Below are 17,965 nucleotides of genomic sequence, written 5' to 3' on the forward strand. Positions count from 1 at the left end.
CAAGTATTCATTTCATAAAATTATAAAACTATTAACATCTATTAAAATATATACATAAGAAATTAAACAATTGCAATAATTATATTTTCTTAATAATTATTATTAAAAAAAAAATTATTTGATAATTATTTCATTAAATTCTCACACTATAGTCGCACATTAAACACATATCTAAATTAAAAAAATAATTACACAATTTACATAATTAATTAATAGTTAATTAATTAGAAATAAGTAATGTATAAATAATCAATTATTGTTTAACTTATCTTGCTATACCCCTACAAACCTTACAACCCAGACCTAAAATGTAAATTGAAAAATTATAATAGTTACACAATTTACTAAAGTTTATTAATGAGTTAATTATAATTGATAATTAATAATGTATTATTTAATTATCTTTCCACCCTCTACACCTACAAACCCAACAACCCGCACATAAACTATAAATAAAACAAAAATACTTACATAATTTATACAATTAATTCACAATTTATTAATTAATAATTTATCAATAATTAATCAATTATTATTAATTTAACTTCCCACCCTATACCCCTACAAACCCAACAACCAGCACCTAAAATATAACTTTAAAAAATATTACTTACATAATTTACATACTTAATAATCAAATAAATAATTAATATTAATAATATATATAAATTAATTATACTAAATTAACTTCCCACCCTGTACCCCTACAAATGTCACAACCCACTACAGCTCTATAAATGACTATTTTACAATTAAATACAAAATTAATATAACTTAAAATGACAAACTATTGGTCAGATTTAAGATCCCCTTGCGCCATAATATCGACACATTAATGTCAGTTTTTTTACGCTAATGTGGCGATATTATGGCCAAAACTCCACGCCAGATTTAGAAAGTGGCACAATGCATGCATTGCGCCACTTTGTAACCCCTTTCACCACATTATGCCTGCGCCAGGCATAATGTATGCAAGGGGTGCATTCCCCTGTTAGGGAGGCCGAAAAATGGCACAAAGAAATCTAAAAGTTTCAAGTTTCAAGTTTATTTATTTCATGAATTGGAACGCCTAAGAGGTCCACATAAATAACTGGTACACAAGTGACATATAACATTAAAGATAAAATGTCCTAAATAAAATTAAATAATATCAATTATACAATCACAGCAATATCCCTCAGATAATAAATATCAGAATTTATCACAGTGAGCAATTTAAAATATATACCAATACAGCAGGTTTAGAAAAGGAATTAGTTTCTTTATGCAAAACACTATGACTCAACCCCATTTTCTCTTTACAAGTAAAACCATAAAGTGCATCAAACTGTGCAAATCAGTACAATAAAAGAAACCACACTTGTAGAAGACCCTTGCGGACATTATTATTTTCTTCAGTGGGGACAATTGTGCAGCGTATGCTTCCATTCCAAAGTGGAAGGTAATCATTTGTATCCGACACAGCCAACCCACCGCACATCAGTGATGCATTATAGAACATTATCATGCTTTGCCACACAATAGAAGAAAAACTCCAGTCCCTCAGTGCACAAAATAACAACTGATAGTAATTCTCAAAGCTACCTGGATGGTACACTTACAGTCATATTGAGTTACCACCAGCACATGGAGACTCAAAAAAGGTTTAAAAAAGACTGGCAACATTTTAAAATCCTAAAACAGAATAATTCATTTGGAAGATTATATACACCTTCCTAGGCCTCTCCGTCAGAGCAAATATTAAAATACAGGTAGAGAGGTTTCAACCATTTTTCCCTAAGTGCGGCTAAAGCGGGACAGACAAATAATACATCCTTAAAGTTCTGTACACCCAATTGACAAAGATCACAGTTGTTATCGGATCCATCCCATTTAGAGTTTAGTTCTCAAAGTGGCAATCTAAAAGATATTTTTGGCATTATGTACTGTTCAGGGTTAGTGCAAACATTTTGGTGCTAACCCTAAATAGTACATCAATAGTGTCAAAAATTCTAATGCTACTGCCCCTACCCTGCGCCATGCTGTGCCATATTTAAAAAACGGCGCACACATGGTGGATGTAGGGGGGCGCTAATGGGTGCAAGGAAAGTGGCGCTGCACTCAGTGCAGCGCCACTTTCCTGGAATCTGCCCCTATATTGAAAAGCATTAACACCAATTATACAAACAATATAAAACTTAGTCAATTAAAATATTATTTAAAAACATAAAGAAACTTAAAAACAGATATTTCTTACCTTAAGAATATTTTTGTCAACAATATTTTTGCACATGATATTTCTGTGTCATGATATTTCTGCAACTCAATATTTTTAACTGGTCTTTTGTTCAAACACCATATGTAAGTGTTCAAAATTAACATATTATCTCCTGTACATCTGTGTTTATGTTTCTGCAGGTATGTGCACAACAGAAAATCTCTTTTGGGAGGTGGCATTGCAAAAGTATCGCCCATCTCCTGAGACATTCACAGGATATTAACAACTGCCCATCGGGAGTACAGCATGCCAACATGCCATATTTAAGATGGAAAATCGTTCCAATCTCAATTGCGACATCTGAAGACAAAATTACAGCAGATCAAGTATAGGAGAGCACATGTTCTGAGAATGCATTGACATCCTACAGGATTTGACAATATGAAATCCACAGTTTTGATGCAAAGACCAGGAAGGTGCTACCTCACCATTTAGATTCAACTTAAGGATTCTCAGAGGAACCATGTCAGTCGGTCTCATGTTTTTCAGTGATATGTTTGTTTTAAACCATTTTCTGGAAAATGTGGGTACTCTTTGGATCTCTGCATTTTGGGGCATGTCTAAAGCTTTGAAGTGAATGTATTGTTCAATAGGGAGCCAATGTTTGTCATGACTGAGAGGAAACGGGATCCTTCCATCCAAGTCAAGCCAGGATAGAACTGGAGCATTCTGCAGACTTTGAAGATACAACAACAAATTCTTACCTATACCAAGTATAAGAGAATATAAGAAGAAGACTTTATTCGGTATGAAATAATTCAACCATTAAAACAGATTAACACCAATACATTAGCTAAAATAACAATAAGACAATATATAATAAAAACATCCATCAAAAATATAAACAGATAAAACCTCATTCATAAAAACAATAAGATAAAAGAATTCATTCTAAAAACTCTACATTTTTACGCTAAGTAGTAGCTCCCTTCAAGAATGATCCCAGCCCCCTCCACACCAATACATATGAGGCCATTTGCAGCCACATAAAAGCAGGGCGATATTGCACGAAACCCTTGGGCCTCAAAAGAGGTAGTAAAAAACGAGTTCTAAACAGTGCATAAAAAACACAAAATAATGTAATATGGGGCAAGATCTGTGGGGACACCCCGTCACAGGGGCAAGGTCTAATAGATTTTTCCCCATACTGGCCTAGCGGGAAACATAGATTACTTCTAATGATCCCCAAACGAAATCGAGTAATAAGAGACCTTTCCCTCACATCATTTATCTCTAAAAGATAGCGCTCAGGGCCCACCCCCATCTTTAACATAATAAAATCCCTGACCGATTTTTTCCCTAAGGCCTCCCCCTCTCTTTCAGTCCCCTGGATTCTCAGAAAATTTTCCTTAACCCAATTTTTATCATGACTATTCAGGCCCTCAGGATTATCAAACAAATCAGGCCGTCCCAAATCATGGGCCATCTTTCTTATATACATCAGCCAGGGAATATTCTTTGCATTGTCACAGGCCAAACAATCCCTTAAAATCTCCCTATTAAAAGTAGCATGTTCGTTACTCCAGATAGAAATCCATAACAAAAGGGGAGCCAGCTGGATATTGTCTTGCACAAACTCAAGATCTAATTCCAAAATGAAGGCAAAAACCAGAAGTATTTTGTCCAACTCCCAATAGCCTTCTACAGAAACAATTTTCTTCTACAGTTGGGGCTTGGGTATCCATATACGCCCAAAGTGCTGCACCATACAACAGGACAGGGAGGCATTGCCGCCTATAGATTTCAAGCAAAGGCTTAATAGGTTTACTTCCTACCATTACAGCAAAGTCAAAAGTCGCACCAACTGTAGCATGGAAAAGCACACACCTTCTGGCAATACAGGGTTTCCAAGATCCTTTATCATCAAAGATGACCCCCAAATATGGGGATTCATGGACCCTGCTAATGATTTGATCATTGATCCTTAGCTCCCCCACCCTACTCAAGGGTCTGCCGCAAACCATAAAATGTGATTTCCTATAATTAATCTCTAGGCCCAAAGCTGACATGAAGGAGGCATAAGCTCTGACTACTTCACGGAGACCATTCATAGTGCTGGCCATAAGGACTGCATCATCCGCGTACGTCAGCACAGGGACATTAATGCCATTCACCTTTGGGACATCCCTACAGTGTTCCATCAAAAAATCCGACAATCCATTTGTATATAGAAGGAACAGAGTGGGAGCCAAAACACACCCCTGGTGCACACCCCTTGAAAGCTTAAAAGCCTCTGAACTTTCCCCATTAGACCCCACCCTCACATTTGCAACCATTCCTGAGTGGAGATAACGGAGCAACTCTACAATATTAGGATCCATCCCTAACTGATTTAACCTCTTCCACAGTATAGACCGATTTACCTTATCAAAGGCACAGCTAAGGTCCATAAAAGCAAGGTAGAGGGTACCCTTCCTAGCTTGAGTATATTTACCAATCATCATCAATAGGTTAAAGCATTGTTCTTGCGTGCCGAGACCTTCCCTAAATCCGTACTGGTCCCGGCTTAAAATTTCATTACCTATCATCCAGGCCTCAATACGCCTTAAGATGATCCGTCCCAGAATCTTCACAGAAGAATCAAGGAGGGAGATGGGGCAATAAGACTTAGGATCATTCCGATCGCCCTTTTTAAATACTGGGATAATACAGGCCAGTCTCCAAGAGGCAGGAATACCCACAGTAACTGCCGCATTAAGAACATTTAAAAGAATAGGTGCCCATAACTGGGGACTGGATTCATACAAATCCATAGGGATCGAATCCGAGCCCGGGGCTTTATTGCTAGCGCTACTCTGGATTGCATCAATAACCTCCTGGAGTGAAAACCTGATTGCTAAGTTGGGAGCCATTTCATACTCATTGTCCCGGTTATTTCTTAGGGGGATTCCCTAAAAAATTCTACAGAAGTAATTTACCCAGGCCTCCGGGGCAATATTGCAGCCAAGGCCGTCAGATGTCTCTATTCCAAAAGAACCTCTATTCACCACCTTCCAGAACATACCAGGATCCTTCAGGACTATTGCACGCTCCAACTCTTCCCAAGCATTTTCTTTATGTTTTATCTTACTATCCCTCAGAGCCCTTTTATACTTATTCCTAGCTTCTTTCACAAGGACCCTATCTCTAGGATGTTTCTTAAGGGCCATATTCATGTTCGCCCTAGCATCGTAACAGGCCTTGTCAAACCACCCACATCTGCGTTTACTGGGGTGGCTGTCTATTGAAAATAGACAGTCTCTTACTGCTATATTTACTACTGTTATTGCATCCATAACTGCCTTAGGATTGGGAGCCTCTATCAGAAGTATTTCCATAAACAAATGTAGGTTTTCCCCCACCACCCTTCCTACGACTTTTTGGGAATCTACTTGTTTCCAACCAAGCCACCTGCCCCGATCCCTTACCTCCACTGCAGTGGGCCCACCTCGTCCTAATTTACGTGGGGCCCCTGGGAGTTTAAAAGAAACTATAAGGGGATTATGATCACTAATACACTCCCCTAGCACCTCTCCTCCGATCACCAGATCTTTCATAGGTGAAGACACGAAGATATAGTCAATAGTGGTTCCAGACCCTCTGCCCACATAAGTTGGGAGTTGGTGAGTATCTACTACTTCCATGTCACAGACATTCTGTAGGCCCATCTTCCTAAGTTCCTTAATCAGAACCCTGCCTCTGGAATCCTGCATACCACCCGCCGAATAATCCTCACAGTCACACTTGAAGGGATTTACCACTGTACTGAGACTTCCCAACTTAGCATTAAAATCTCCAGACACAATAGCACAGAATTCCAACCCCACCTCCTCCATTCTACACTTCAATACCTGAAGAACGGAGAAGAGGGCCCCAATTTGGCACCCCACATCCCACACAGCATTGTAGAAATTTACCAACAGAATATTACAATTGTTGGAGAAAATTACCCATACAGGCAATATACCCTGGTGGTTGCAATTGATTTGGAATGCACCCACTATCTTAGAGAGGCGGATTAGGGTAACCAGGCCACCTTTCGAGCGGCCATCAAGAGACTGCGCAGCTGGAATAGCAAATCTATCATCCCACACAGCCAACCCATCCGACCAGGTTTCCTGAAGCATGATAATATCGTAGTTAGCCAGACATCTAACCCACGCCTGGTCAGACAGCTTGGCATCATACCCCGCAATATTCCATGAGATAAGATGCACTGTGGAGGCACCCCATCCCGCGTGATCAGGGTCTCGGTGCATTGTCAATCCACCCTTTCCAAATCTAGATTCCTATTGGTAACAGCTCTTCTGCAGGTTGCCCGCAGGGCATTCTGACCTAGGGGGGGATTCCTGCCAATTCCAAGAGAAACCTCAGCACTCAAACGCAGATGATCATAAAAATAGCCCAGGGGGACCATGCCTATTGTTCCTGCTCTTGAAGCAGCAGGACTATAAGTAGAAAGAAGCCTTTGTGTCAGGACAGGATATCTAACATTTATAATAATACAATCTTCATTCCCCTCCTTTTTTTTTGGGCCCGACCCATTAAATTCTTCTTGCAAGCAGAATGTCCTTAAAATCCTTACACAAAAAATCACAATTATTACTCAGCCAATATCCAGTCTTATTTATTAGTTGGGCCGTAGACTCAGTTGCCCCATGAACGAGGGCAGGAACATTCGTCAACCCCACCACATAAGGAGCACAGGCTGGGGGGAGATCCAAGCAAGCCAACGAAGACCTGACCTTCGACAGGTTCTGATTATACTTACCATCCAGCTGTTGGCAGATCCCTCCAACTGCCACAGATTAAGAATCAGGTTGCCTGCTACAATTAGACCTAATAACGGCCCTCCCACCCATTGGTAGGGTAGTAGATGGAGCCGGTGCAATCTGAACACAAGCACCTTGACCCCCAGGATTTACAGGATTAGTCAATTGCTGTGGTATTTTCCCTAAAGGCCCCAATATAAGAGCACTTAGTGAAATCAATACAAAAGATTACTACTACTATGTTGGCATGAAACGTTTGCAGGTAATTCAAATGGGAAAACACATTTTTTTCAAAAGCCAAAGGTGATAAAAGATAGCGGTCATAAAATTGTTAATTTAGCTCTTCATGGAACAAGGACAGTCCCTAAACATTGTTAAGGTTTTTTTTTTTTTTTTTTACCAGTGTAGGGCTTGGACCTAAAGTGACTGGACAAATCTGTTAAGGCCAGTCAATAGACGGTTCTCCTCCCATCATTATCTCCTTACGTCTTTTCAGATTGTGTAGTTTCTTCTCTGGTTTCCAACCCTTAATACCTCTTCCATTTCTTTCTGCACTCATGAGCTGTATTTGTACAGTAGTGGGCAGTTTCTGTGTTTTAAAAAAAGCTACATGACTACTGCTCATTTCACTAACTTCCGTTCTCTACCATTTGGCCTAATTTTATTTATTTAGTATCACCTCTTGCTCATGTATGTTTCCATATGGAGTACCTGGTCTGCTCGGAGTATAACCTGTTTGGTGTACAAGGACACAGACCCTGCTGATCATCTGGCTAGGTCGAATCCTGTGCTTAAATTTCCCTACCCTTTCTCATGCCCCAGTTGGACTGCCTAGACCATTAACGCAGACTGTACCAGTGGCGGTTTCTTCATTAGGGCGGCAGGGCTCCGCCCCAGCTTCAATTTCTGCATCATTCATAACAGTGTGACCCTCGCTCTGCGCGAGGGTCAGGCAAAACTACAGGCACTTTTGTAAGACAAATGTGCTGCAGAGCATGTGCTGGCCGTCGCAGGATTTATAGGGCTTACCTGATGTCAGCACTGGCCTCCGGCAGCCCACAACACTGTAAGGCACTACCTCTTATGACGCACTGAAGCCTCGGTGAAAGAAAACAGCCTGGGCGCTTTAGCATCAGCCCTGGGTTTCGAAAGCTGGCTGTCAGTCAGCAAGGCTGTGAAGCACTGCAGCCCTTCGTCACAGGGTGGGTGGGAACAAGCCTCCATGGCCCCACCTCATTCTGGGAGTAGCTGGGAAAGGATTGCAGTGTACACGAGGCTGGCTGACCACGACGTGATCTGCATGCAGTGGCCACGGGGAAAAGGTAAGTATTTTACTTTTAAAAAAAATGTTATTCCCCCATCCCCTGCCTCACTCCATGCCCCCTTAACCCCTCCGTCCCTCCCTTTGAGATTTACGGTCAGGTCACAACTTCTATGTCCAGAGCAGGCCTGGAGGCAAAGTCAGGAGTCAGGACGAATGATCTATATATAAAGATAGGTGTGCAGCGTGCGCCCACACTTCTTTAAGCATTTAAAAACAACTTTTATAAAAGCCAAAAGCATTCATTTTGGATAATTCAAACTTTGGTCCACAGATACTACAACAGTCAGTTCACACACGTGCTGGCTCGTCCGATCTCATTCACTCACTACTAAGTGATGATTATGCTCAGAGTTTTTCTTTTCCATAACAAGAACAATAAAAGGAATGCCTGTGCAGCAACCACAAGTGCTTTTCAAATCGGAAATACTATTCTTATTTCACACATTAACGTGCAGGAATTTAGAAGTCACTGGCACCAAATAAGCAATGTTGTTTTCCACTTCCTTGGCGGGAGGGGATAACTGGGAGGGGAGTGTGGGCTAAGAGTAGAGGGGGGATGGAAGCCATGGCGAACATCAACAGCTGTTTCCAAGACAGATGGCACGCACCTTGTAAAAAGAAAAGTCAGCAAAACCTAATGAAAAGTTACTGAAAGGTTACAAAGAAAATGCATCTGAAAAGGATAACGTAACTGGTGTAACAAGAATGAATATAAATTAAAATCACTACACAAATTGTTGTTGATCACTAAGATCACAGTGCTGAGAGCTGTGCATTGTATATTTAAGAAAGGAAGCAGAGTTTTTTGCACTGAACCAGGATTGGTGGAGGGTGGACAGAGAAGCCAAGGAGACTGCTACGAGCCACAGTTACTAGTAAAGTGAAGTTGTTTCTATTCATGCTTTCCCTTTAAATGGCATCAGGCCTCTTCCTATGTAATCCGCCTTTTAATTACACTGGCCAGCACAGGATTTGTTTAGCTTTGCATTCACTGCATGTAATGGTTGTGCTGCACAGACTTTCAGATATTCTGCTTTCTGAGCAGGACGACAAAATTATCCGGGCATGTTGCATGATTCCCCGTTTTTTGGTGGCCAAATTGCAATCCATTTTTAGGATTTAATTTGCCTTTCCTTTCTCGCGCTCGGGTGCTCTACTACTCTCCTTCGCTTCCTTCTTGGTCCAGCCCAGGGCCCTATTGAGGGGTTGGAATCCTGTAATCTCCCTGTGCCTAAAAAGAAAATGACTGGAATGTGACCTTGTGTGATGTAATCTTGTGTTCATGTGAAGCGCTCTAATGCCGTCGGTCCTATCTCTCGCAGCGCTATATAACACTGCAAAAATGTCATTAAAAAATTGCAAAATGGGGCATGTAAGATAATATTTCAGGAACAATCTGGCAAATAGAAAGAAACGTCTGTGAGGTAGGAATAGGGAGTTGCATACATGTCAAAATAAGCTAACATGAAGATTTGTCTGACTATTATTAAAATGTTAAGTTGAGGAAAGAAATCATACCTTATAAATCAAAAGTACCTGTCAGTGTCACTGGGTTAAAATGAGCAGAATTTGCCGAAACTACATCTTAGAAAGTTTGGAGTTCCAATCCAAGGAGTTAGCTAAGGGAGTTTTCTGGGTGAGCAAGGTAGAAGAGATTTGTAAAGTGTGTGTTTGTGTGTGTATGTTTGTGTGTGTGTGTTTGGTAATCTAGGCCTAACTGACTCACAGAATTGGTAATAGGCCTCGAGATGTTGCAGGTCCATTGGTTCGACCCTTATAGGATGTGTACCCAGGGTTTTTACAAGCCCTTTAAGGGGTGCTCCCAAAGGTTTAGCATGATAGCAACCTTCATTTTCTTTATGGGAAAACAACTGCATTATTTTCCTTGGGGTAAATGTTTTCAGTGACTGAGGCCTTATTCCCTGGGGGATTAGAGGGGCCTCGAACGGTTGTTAATAAAATTAAAAGTTAGTGATCGGAGGAGCTGGGAGAGAGGAAAAGGGGAAACAAAGGTAAAGGTTAGGGGTACGAACTAAAAAGCTGAAAAGCAAGGAATCTTGAAAAAATGCCACTCTCCATGCAGCATCCCTTCCCAGTGTCAGGATGGAGACAGCAGGCTGCTTGTTAGGGAAGCCTTGTTTAATACTCCTTTGTATTGACTTTAAACTATCACAAAATAACAAAAATCAATGATGGTCTAGTGGCTGACTTGTCGACTTTTGAGTCAGAAGAATCACACTTCTAAAGGTATATTAATAAATAAAGAAACCTGTGAGGTACTAGAATTGTTATCTCATACTCTGTTATGAAGTTCTATGGTTAAATTAAGTAAGCAGCTACCTATGTTGTTATCATATGAAATCTCTTTTGTGATGTTTATAACTACACTTTCACAATTGCTTTATTAACCTCCTTGCTTTCTCAGATTTGCTTGAAAATGTACCATTTGCCCACTCTTTTTTCAAACTTTTCTCGGGGGAGAACATTCACGAAACCCTCTTATGTTAGGCTGGCTCGCTACGCTCACTTCTCACAGTGCACTCACCAGCAACTTTTATGCCCCACTACTTTCAAATGTCACCAGCCGCCACTGGACTGTACTGATACAGAGTAATTCACTCAGCTGCTGCTTTCAAAATGGGATATGAACTAAAAGCAACCAGACACAATAAACTCTAACATGGACCTGGAGGGTAAATTATAATCACCAGCTAATTACATTTATAGTTTGCATATCTACCTCTCAAATCTCCTCCTGCATCACATTGCTAAGCACAAAGCCTGAAGACAAAAAAGAACACCTCTCTGGTCACTCATGGATGCAAACAAAAGCTTTCCACATAGGATCACAACAAATCCGAAACTCGGCCAGCCATGCAGTCCCACTCAGTATAGAAAGCTATCCATATGAAGATGCACTTTGGCACCCCACAACAGGGTATAACGTGCTATGTAAGGCTACAATACAATATTGGGTTGATATGGTTAACGCATATCCAGTGATAAATCTCCACAAGGAAGCTTTAAATCAGGAGAAATATAGAAATATAGCAGTCCCTATTCAGGGAGAAAAAAAACAACACACACTTCGACACTGTAGTAGGTGTAAATACCTGAAGGGACAAACATGTCACACTTTAGTTATTGAACACAGTAGCATAGAGGACAAGAACACAAGCAACAACATATAACCATCAGTGACAATGAAGAGAGAAGAAGTTGCTAGTGTGAGAGAGGCTGAGTGGTCATCCTAACTAGTGAAGTCTATGTAATCCTGTGAAAGGACAGCACACACCCGGTATAATAAGACGGGTGATCCTCTGAGGGTGGTTTTTGTGAAGGACAGGTAGGTCTCATTTTGGGTCCACTCTAAATGATCCTATAATTGTGTTTTGGGGGTAGTGGAGACACTTAAGATATAATACTAAATGATGGGGTAATTGGGAGTCTATCTCCGAGCAGTACAAAGCTACTGATACAGGAAAGAAGACAATAAGAAAACACAGCACATGCCAATGAAGGTCTCCCAGTTTGATGAAAATGGTCCACTATATGACCAAAAAAACACAGAAAAACGTAATTCTAAATGATGATAACACTGTTATTGGCTTGCTATTAAAACAAATTCTAAGCAAATGACTTGTAGATGCATTTTTTGAAAACAAAAAGAATGAACCTAGATAAACAAAATAAACGACGAACCAAAGGAATACGGGGAACATTAGGTCCGCAATAACGATGCAGAATATTCACTGCAGTTCGACACAATAATGGGTTACGCAGGTGGTAACATTTGCAGGGGTCAGAATGAAGGAGAAGTGAATAGTCTTCTAGGATTCTCAGCATTCAGCAGGAAGGCAGGTCATTAAGAATTGCAAGGGCAACTGAGATCATCCTATGGTAGAAGGGCATAGTGTGCTGAGTTCATTGGGGATGTAGAGGTGTGGGGGTGATGCTCAGTGCTGCGCATCATTAGGTCCTCTGGACCCTGCCTGCTCATCAGTGACTCCTCAACTTACATGTCCTAATCTTTGGTCAATCTTTGCCACCCTACAATCCTTTCCTCGTAGAGGCAGGTAAAAGTGTTTTGGAATGGTGCTGGAAATTAACCACTGGAGCCCAGAATCCTTGTGAGATGCAAGTGTGGGGGGTAATGGTTGTAACTGTCTACCTGGTGGCAATGGACGTGGCCAGTAAGAAGTCATGAGTTGCATGTAGACACTTAGGGGTATATTTATACTGTGTATGCGCAGAATTTGCGTTACAAATTTTGACGCAAATTTGGCGCAAACCTTAAACCATATTTATACTATGACGCCCGACACCGCGAACAGCAAAATTCCTCTGTGTGCGTCATTTTCTGGATGCCGGAAACCCCATTGCATTAATGACATGCAAGGTAGGCGTTCCCGTCCCCAAAATGACTTTAAGGCCTGTGCTTCTTATTTATACTCATATTAACGCACTGGAGGGGACGGGCCTTAAAAAACGGCGCCCAGCCTGATGTGCGCCGTTTTTTAATGCCTGGGAGAGGGCAGGCTTTAAGGGACATGTGGGCCCATTTCCATGGTCTCTGACTATGGAAGCAGTTCACAGGTGCCCTTCCCTGCCCCTAGGGACACCCCTGCCACCCGCACCCACCCCTGGAGGACACCCATGGATGGGGGGACCCGTCCCAGGTAAGTACAGGTAAGTTGAGGTAAGTATGTTTTTATTTTATTTTTAAGTGGCATAGGGGGGCCTCACAGATGTCCCCTGGGCATGGTCATTGGGCAGGGGGGGCATGACTCCTGTCTTTGCTAAGACAGGAGTCATTTCAATGGTGATTGTGCGTCACAAAATGGCGTAAGTCCGGTTACAGCCATGATTTTTTACTCTAACCTGACTTGCACCATTTTTTGACGCACAACTCCCATTTTTCCCTACGCCGGCGATGCCTGGTTAGAGTCTTTTTTTTTTTACTCTGACCAGCCCGCAGCGCCGGCTAACGTCAATCCATAAATAAGGTGCCCACCTGGCGCGTTGGAATGGCGTGCGTTAGCCAGCGGTAAATGTTTTGATGCAAACCAGCACCGGCGCTGGTTTGCGTCAAAAAGTATAAATATGGGCCTTAGCATGTCTGTGGCACAATTATGTCTCAGTGTCTCAAAGGTACATCCTCTTCTAATCAATGGCTTATCCAAGACACTTTTGCTGTAGTGGTTGGCTGACACCCGGAGTAGGTGTAGAGATGATTCTAGCTGAGGATTTCCATGGTTATCTGGGATTTATAATCATCTGTTTCTGTCATACCTTCAGAAGGTTAGAACCACAACAGCCCACGTGTTGGTAGAGAATCCACAACACCATCTGCCCAGACAGGTCGAGGAGGCACAATGGGTCATCCCATCTACTGATGAGGATCTCCCAAGCTAAGAATACTCTTGCACTATGTTCATCTTTCCTGGAGCAGTGAGCACTGCACTATGCCAGGGCAATTTCCTGGACGGGTTGCTCCATTTTAGGCCTTGGTCGTGGCTTAGCTTGAATCAAGGTAGGTCCCATCTTGGTGACCAGATGACTGGCTCTGATTGCTTCCCCAGGTCAGGTGACACTGTAGGCGCAGATATTCTGACATAAATAATCATCTTTCATGTAATCATGCTGATGTACTAATGTGTGAAATGTTTAAATATTAAAAATTAATGTTGACATAAGTTGTGCCTTTTTGATTAGCCGATATCAAGTGAAAGGCCTGCACATGTTTATAATAAATAACTAACATTGTAATGGGAAATATTCTGTCTCTTTAAAAGCATGTTCTCTGCAAAAATAAATGCTGGAATAATATGAGTATTTCTTGGGTTTCTGCTGTGTCTCTAGCAGACGAAGGCCACAGCTAATGTTGAACGTCTGCCAAAGCACTGAAAACGGCAACATTGTGGAATGATTTCATGTCCGCTGTATAACACATTCTTTGTTTTAATCTCAAACTTGTTTAAAACTTTTAATAATGAAATGTATTTCTTTCGATATGAGTATTTCTTGTTCTCTGCTGGGCCTGGAGCTGAGCAAGGCCACAGCGTGTAGTTATCTGTCTGCCAAGCTGAGCTTAAGTATCAACTAGATGAGATCATCTCCGTAGAATTACAAGCTTCTTTTGTTTGAATCATGAGTTTATTCTGTGTTCGTACTAATGGAATGTGTTTCTCTCGATGGAAAGAACTGATTTGAAAATGTTTCTACTTCTTTGTAACTATTGTCTGGTAGCAGTGTATTCTGGAGTGGCTGAAAAAGGGCTCCACTGAACCATTCGGAAGTGTGCTTCAGATGCAACTATTAATATTGTTTGGGCTTACGCAAAAAGGGAAAAGCAGCAAATCCAAGCATTTAAACTAATATTATGATACTTTAAATGTATTTCTGATGAGTTGATGTTTTATGATTGGATGTTCTCTTTGCATATGAAGTTTTTAACCAATGAAAATGTTTAGCAAGTTTAATTTAATGTTTGAGAATCAGACATTTGGGATTCATTGCTTCCTGGTATCCAAAGAATTCACTTCACATTCTTGTGATCTGTCACTTTGACATTTCTTGCTTTGCCAGTCAGTCCACTGACATTCAGGTACGTTATTATTTTGAGTTATTTCCCGTGGTCCATGCAGTGATGCTGGTGCTTTCTATAGTGCTCAATGCTTAGAGCCTGTAGCGCGTTGCTGCCTGCCTTAGATAATTAACTTGATGGTTCAGAGAACTTAGTGTCCAAATTCTGAACTTTCACCCCTTTTCCTGCCCCCTGTCCTGATGCTGATGCTGCTGACCCTTTGATGAAGCTATGCTTTTTTGCTGATTACCTTAGGATAGGTAACTATGAGAGATCTGTGCATTGTTATTGGTCTTTTGTTTTTAGGTACCAACTGCTACTGCTTTAATCCTCCTGTTTTGATAGCACCATAGCTAAATGTTTTCTAAATTTATGTTACTAAAACTTTTGCATAAAGCCCAACATGCTAATGCTAATCTGAGGCTAGTGAGGTGTTTCCTCATGCCAATGAACTGATGTTAATCTGCTTGCTGAATAAATGTATTATTTATCTCTATCAAATATTGCTCCTATTAATGAGTGTTTTTGAAGTTGAGATTGTTGTTCTCATTGCTCTGTTTAAACTAAGATTCTTTAGGCGGTATGGACAGCCTATGATGCTTCTTTATTTGTACCATTTGGTGTTGAGAATACATTTTGCGACCTTAGCGTTGTTCATATAGGGAAATAAACAGTTTGAATTTATACTAAAAGGTATGGTTATTCGTGACCAAGTGGGTCATGGTAAATATTTTTACTAATTCTTATTTGATGGTTATTGTTGTTTAATATTGTTATGTTATATGACATATAATCTCTATATATTTTAAACGAGTCAAAAGATTCATCGACCTTAAAGCAGCGTCCAACCACTTACCATGATGAAATAGATAAGCCAAGGGGGCGCGCTCATAGCTTCTCTCTGCCTGTAATGTACAGAACTAGTCTCTAGTGCCTATGCACACCCCTAAATAAATGTCATGATGGTTGCCATGTACTGATATTCCTGTAGCACACACTCCAGCCGAGACATCCCTGTTCTTGTGGAAGAGAGAGTGAGTCTAAGAAGGTGGCACACATAATATAGAGGTCACAAAGGACAGGGTCCACATATGCCACCTACAAATGGATCATCAGGTGTGCGACTCAGTGGTGGAGTGAGATCGTGTAGGCACACAAAGAATGTAGGTTGCACAGCATTTGCTTCTAGACATGCCACAAGGTATGTTTGTATGAGGCACTGGAACTATGACCTGCAAGGCCCTGTCTGCCTGCTTCTCCCTGCTGTGGTATCTCCCCACCTGCAATGCACTGTCCCGACAGATCAAGGCATTGCCTCACTTGGGCTGCCCACGCGGTTTCATTTCATCCTGGCAGCATTACTCTTTCTTTCCTGTAGCCTGGTACTCTCCAAAGATGCTGCCTGTGCAGTGTGCTTGCTCACTTTGGAAGATCTGAAAGTGGAAGGGCATTGGACGTAGCTGAGTGAGTTGTGGCCGACGAGGTCCGCTTGAAGCAATGTAGACAGGACGATAGAGCACAGGCAAACATCGAGGTATTTATAGGACTACTGGATAGATTTATGGATCCAGAGAGGGCAAGGTCACCCCCTTCAACAGATGACGAAGGGGCTATAGTTACTGATGAAGAATACACGTGGTCCCATATTTATTATTTTTTACGCAAACCAGCGGCGGCGCTTGTTTGCATCAAAACATTTACCGCAGGCTAACGCCATTCCAACGCACCAGACGGGCTCCTTATTTATGGATTGACGTTAGCCGGCGCTGCGGGCTGAACAGAGTAAAAAGAAATGACTCTAACCAGGCAGCACCGGCGTAGGGAAAAATGGGGGTTGTGCGTAAAAAAATGGTGCAAGTCAGGTTAGAGTCAAAAATCCTCCATTGAAATGACTTCTGTCTTAGCAAAGACAGGAGTCATGCCCCCCCTGCCCAATGGCCATGCCCAGGGGACTCCTGTCCCCTGGGCATGGCCATTGGGCACAGTGGCATGCCACAAAAAAAAAATATCAACTTACCTGTACTTACCTGGGATGAGTCCTCCCATCCATGGGTGTCCTCCTGGGGTGGGTGGGGGTGGCAGGGGGTGTCCCTGTGGGCAGGGAAGGGCACCTGTGGACTGCTTCCATGGTCAGAGACGATGGAAATGAGCCCATAGGTCTCTTAACGCCTGCCCTGACCCAGGCGTTAAACAGCGCACATCAGGCTGGGCGCCGTTTTTTAAGGCCTGCCCCCTCCTGTGCATCAAAATGACGCAGGAGTATAAATAAGGCACACATGCCTTAAAGTCATTTTTGGGACGGGAACACCTACCTTGCATGTTATTAACGGAAGGCGGTTTCCCGCATCTAGAAAATGACGCACACGTAGGAATTTTGACGTTCGCGGGGTTGGGCGTTATAGTATAAATTTGGTGTAAGGTTTGCGCTGCATTGACGCAAATTCAGCGCAGAGTATAAATATGCCCCTTGATCTGTTGTTGTAATCGGTGTGGAGGGCTAAGGGCGGTAGACATGGTTACAGCACCAGAAAGCTATGTGAATGTATATGTCGGGCAAATCATTAATGTGATGATTCGATGATTCTACTGCATGACCTTCCCTTATCTGTGACGCAGAAGAAAGTGGCCGTTAGTTATGTATCAGTTGATACTTGTTTGTACTGTTGAAAATAATAAAAGATGTTTTAAATAAAAGTGGCAAGGCCCAGCAGTGCCCACACATCAAGTTGACACAATGAGTGATATATGACAATCAACACACCAGCCTCAGCTGTACACCACTTACTTTTAGGGAAATGAATAATCACGGAGCCAGTTACAGTTCTACCTGAATATTATCCTCTGTTTACTGCATGTCCAGCACCCTGTTGGCCATCAAAAGCAAAATCATCTGCGATCTGTTCCATATAAAGAAAACGTATTATATCACAATCACTGGAAGGCCAGCAACTGACCACCATGCACCGTTCGGCCTGTCAAAATGTGCAATACCAATCATTAAAGAATAATCATCAGGAAATAATGACCTATGACACTTTAGGTGTTTA

At 41.6% G+C, this 17,965-nt stretch overlaps 1 long non-coding RNA gene across 1 annotated transcript in view; it reads left to right on the plus strand.

The window, feature by feature from the left end:
* LOC138258718 (uncharacterized) overlaps positions 1-2,576 on the plus strand; it is a 190,399-nt gene extending 187,823 nt beyond the window's left edge. The window contains exon 3 of the long non-coding RNA XR_011198523.1: positions 2,398-2,576. This is a non-coding gene — a long non-coding RNA (uncharacterized lncRNA). The remainder of the gene's footprint in view (positions 1-2,397) is intronic.
* The last annotated feature ends 15,389 nt before the right edge of the window (positions 2,577-17,965 follow it).

This window comes from Pleurodeles waltl, chromosome 9, assembly GCF_031143425.1.
Source record: "Pleurodeles waltl isolate 20211129_DDA chromosome 9, aPleWal1.hap1.20221129, whole genome shotgun sequence".
Classification (NCBI taxonomy): domain Eukaryota; kingdom Metazoa; phylum Chordata; class Amphibia; order Caudata; family Salamandridae; genus Pleurodeles; species Pleurodeles waltl.